At 39.8% G+C, this 4,243-nt stretch overlaps 1 non-coding gene across 1 annotated transcript; it reads right to left on the bottom strand.

Annotated features, from left to right (window-relative positions):
* Window positions 1-1,956: 1,956 nt before the first annotated feature.
* Window positions 1,957-2,064, bottom strand: LOC130947167 (small nucleolar RNA R71). Its single transcript, XR_009072568.1, has one exon. It is a non-coding gene; the product is annotated as a small nucleolar RNA R71 (small nucleolar RNA).
* Between the last annotated feature and the right edge of the window lie 2,179 nt (window positions 2,065-4,243).

Here is a 4,243-nt window from a genome sequence, read left to right as displayed (position 1 = left end):
ATACCTTTATTTTCTTTTCCACTTAATTTTCGAAAAACAAAAGCACAAAAAAATTACAAAATCATAAAAACCAAAAATATTTTATGTTTCTTGTTCAGTCTAGTGTCTCATTTTAAGTTTGGTGTCATGCATGCATTGTTTATTTGACCTTGGTTCTATTTTCAAGTCAATAGTACAGGGAACTGAAGATTCAGAACATGCAGCAGAGGAATTACATAGAAAAAGCTGGGCGTTCAAAACGCCCAGTGAAGAAGGACAGACTGGCGTTTAAACGCCAGCCAGGGTGCCTGGTTGGGCGTTTAACGCCCAAAAAGGTAGTGCATTGGGCGTTAAACGCCAGAATGTGCACCATTCTGGGCGTTTAACGCCAGGATGGCACAAGAGGGAAGATTCTGTTTTTAATGCAAATTTTCTTCAAGTTTTCAAAGTTTTTCAAAATCAATTCTTTTTCAAATCAAATCTTTTCAATCAAATGTTTTCAAAATCAATTTCTTTCCTTTTTCAAAGATACTTGCTATCAATTAATGATTTGATTCAACATTTCAAGTATGTTGCCTTTTCTGTTGAGAAAGGTTTAATGTTTGAATCATATCTTTTCTTGTTAGCCAAGTCATTAATTTTTTTAAATTGTTTTTCAAATCATATCTTCTCAATCATATCTTTTTAATCACATCTTTTTCAAAACAGTTTTTAATCATATCTTTTTGATTTCTAATTTCAAAATCTTTTTCAAAAATTACTTGATTTCTTTCCCACTCTTGATTTTCGAAAATCAATTAAAGTTTTTCAAAATGTTTTTAAAATCTTTTTAATTTAGTTTTCGAAATTTCATCCCCTCTTCTTACATCCTTCTATTTATGGAGTACCACTCCTCCTCAATGCACAATTCGAACTCTATGGTAGCGTTTGGTGGAGAGACAGAGACAGAAAGACTGAGACTGAGAGACAGAGACTAAGAGACAGGGATTGAAATAAATCTCAGTATTCTGTTTGGTGCAAAATGGGAGACAGGAATTGAAACAAGAATGAAACTCTAATTTAATTTGCACAAAGGGTAAAATTGGAATTAATTAATTGAAATGAAAGTATTTTAGGTATAAAATGTTATTAAAGTTTCAGTTTTCATCTCTAAAAATTTCAGTCCCCTGTGTCCCTACTTTTTGGAGGTACTGAAATACTGAAATTTTGGAGACAGAGACAGAAATTTTAGTACCAGTCTCTGAACTAACAAACACGATACTGAGTCTCAGTCTCTCAGTCTCTGTCTCAGTACCTGAAAACAAACACTACCTATCTGACTAAGTTTGAATTCTTCCACCTCTTCCTTCTAATTTCCTTTTCCTCTGACACCTCAAGGTATCTCTATACTGTGACATAGAGGATTCCATATTTTCTTGTTCTCTTCTCTTTCATATGAGCAGGAACAAAGACAAAGGCATTCTTGTTGAAGCTGACCTTGAACCCGAAAGGACCTTGAAGCGAAAGCTAAGAGAAGCTAAGGCACAACTCTCTGTAGAGGACCTAACAGAAATCTTCAAAGAAGAAGAAACCATGGCAGCCGAAAACAACAACAATGCCAACAATGCAAGGAAGGTGCTGGGTGACTTTACTGCACCTACTCCCGACTTCTATGGGAGAAGCATCTCTATCCCTGCCATTGGAGCAAACAACTTTGAGCTTAAGCCTCAATTAGTTTCTCTAATGCAACAGAATTGCAAGTTCCATGGACTTCCATTGGAAGATCCTCATCAGTTCTTAGCTGAATTCTTGTAAATCTGTGACACTGTCAAGACCAATGGGGTTGACCCTGAGGTCTACAGACTTATGCTATTCTCTTTTGCTGTAAGAGACAGAGCTAGGACATGGTTGGAATCACAACCTAAAGAAAGCCTGAACTCTTGGGAAAAGCTAGTCAATGCCTTCTTGGCAAAGTTCTTTCCACCTCAAAAATTGAGTAAGCTTAGAGTGGAAATCCAAACCTTCAGACAGAAAGAAGGTGAATCCCTCTATGAAGCTTGGGAAAGATACAAACAATTAATCAGAAAATGTCCTTCTGACATGCTTTCTGAATGGAGCATCATAGGTATTTTCTATGATGGTCTCTCTAAACTGTCCAAGATGTCTTTGGATAGCTCTGCTGGAGGATCTCTTCATCTGAAGAAGACGCCTACAGAAGCTCAAGAGCTCATTGAAATGGTTGCAAATAACCAATTTATGTATACCTCTGAAAGGAATCCTGTGAACAATGGGACAAGTCAGAAGAAAGGAGTTCTTGAGATTGATACTCTGAATACCATACTGGCTCAGAATAAGATATTGACTCAGCAAGTCAATTTGATTTCTCAAAGTCTGTCTAGAATTCAAGCTGCACCAGGCAGTACTAAGGATGCTTCATATGAAGAAGAAGCTTATGATCCTGAGAACCCTTCAATGGAAGAAGTGAATTACATGGGAGAACCCTATGGAAACACCTATAATTCTTCATGGAGAAATCATCCAAATTTCTCATGGAAGGATCAAGAGAGACCTCAACAAGGTTTCAAGAACAATAATGGTGGAAGAAACAGGTTTAGCAATGGCAAGCCTTTTCCATCATCTTCTCAGCAACAGACAGAGAATTCCAAGCAGAGCCACTCTGACTTAGCAACCATGGTCTCTGATCTAATCAAAACCACTCAAAGTTTCATGACTGAAACAAGGTCCTCCATTAGGAATCTGGAGGCACAAGTGGGACAGCTGAGTAAGAAAGTTACTGAACTCCCTCCTAGTACTCTTCCAAGCAATACAGAAGAGAATCCAAAAGGAGAGTGCAAGGCCATCAACATGGCCAAACTTGAAGAGGATGAAGAGGCAGTGAACGCCACTGAGGAAGACCTCAATGGGCGTGCACTGGCCTCCACTGAGTTCCCCAATGAGGAACCATGGGAATCTGAGGCTCAAAACGAGACCATAGAGATTCCATTAGACTTACTTCTGCCATTCATGAGCTCTGATGAGTATTCTTCCTCTGAAGAGGATGAGTATGTCAGTGAAGAGCAAGTTGCTAAATACCTTGGAGCAATCATGAAGCTAAATGACAAGTTATTTGGTAATGAGACTTGGGAGAATGAACCTACTTTGCTCACCAAAGAACTGGATGACTTGTCTAGGCAGAAATTACCTCAAAAGAGACAAGATCCTGGGAAGTTTTCAATACCTTGTACCATAGGCACCATGACCTTCAAGAAGGCTCTGTGTGACCTAGGGTCAAGTGTAAACCTCATGCCTCTCTCTGTAATGGAGAAGCTAGGGATCTCTGAGGTACAAGCTGCAAGAATCTCACTAGAGATGGCAGACAATTCAAAGACACAAGCCTATGGACTTGTAGAGAATGTTCTGGTAAAAGTTGAAGACCATTACATCCCTACTGATTTCATAGTCCTAGAGACTGGAAAGTGCATGGATGAATCCATCATCCTTGGCAGACCCGTCCTAGCCACAGCAAAGGCTGTGATTGATGTTGATAGAGGTGAACTGATCATTCAAGTGAATGAGGAATCCTTTGTGTTTAAGGCTCAAGGATATCCCTCTGTCACCATGGAGAGGAAGCATGAAGAGCTTCTCTCAAAACAGAGTCAAACAGAGCCCCCACAGTCAAACTCTAAGTTTGGTGTTGGGAGGCCACAACCAAACTCTAAGTTTGGTGTTGAACCCTGGTGCGCAAAATTGTGAACAATACTTTTCACAACTCTCATAATCCCTGGTCATGAACTCCAAGAACTTGGTAGTTCAATTCCATGGCATTACACAACTTCGCACAACTAACCAGCAAGTGCACTGGGTCGTCCAAGTAATACCTTACGTGAGTAAGGGTCGATCCCACGGAGATTGTTAGTATGAAGCAAGCTATGGTCATCTTGCAAATCTTAGTCAGGCAGACTCAAATGTATATGGTGATGAACGAAAATAACATAAAAGATAAAGATAGAGATACTTATGTAATTCATTGGTAGGAACTTCAGATAAGCGCATGAAGATGCCTTCCCTTCCGTCTCTCTGCTTTCCTACTGTCTTCATCCAATCCTTCCTACTCCTTTCCATGGCAAGCTCGTGTAGGGTTTCACCGTTGTCAATGGCTACCTCCCATCCTCTCAGTGAAAGCGATTGCATATGCCCTGTCACGGCATAGCGGAATTCAGCTATCGGTTCTCGGTCAGGCCGGAATAATATCCATCGATACTTTTGCGTCTGTCACTAACGCCCC

The sequence above is a fragment of the Arachis stenosperma genome, chromosome 8 (genome assembly GCF_014773155.1).
Source record: "Arachis stenosperma cultivar V10309 chromosome 8, arast.V10309.gnm1.PFL2, whole genome shotgun sequence".
Classification (NCBI taxonomy): Eukaryota; Viridiplantae; Streptophyta; class Magnoliopsida; order Fabales; family Fabaceae; genus Arachis; species Arachis stenosperma.
The sequence above is the reverse complement of the archived record's forward strand: the minus strand, read 5'-3'. Positions and strand labels throughout refer to the sequence as shown.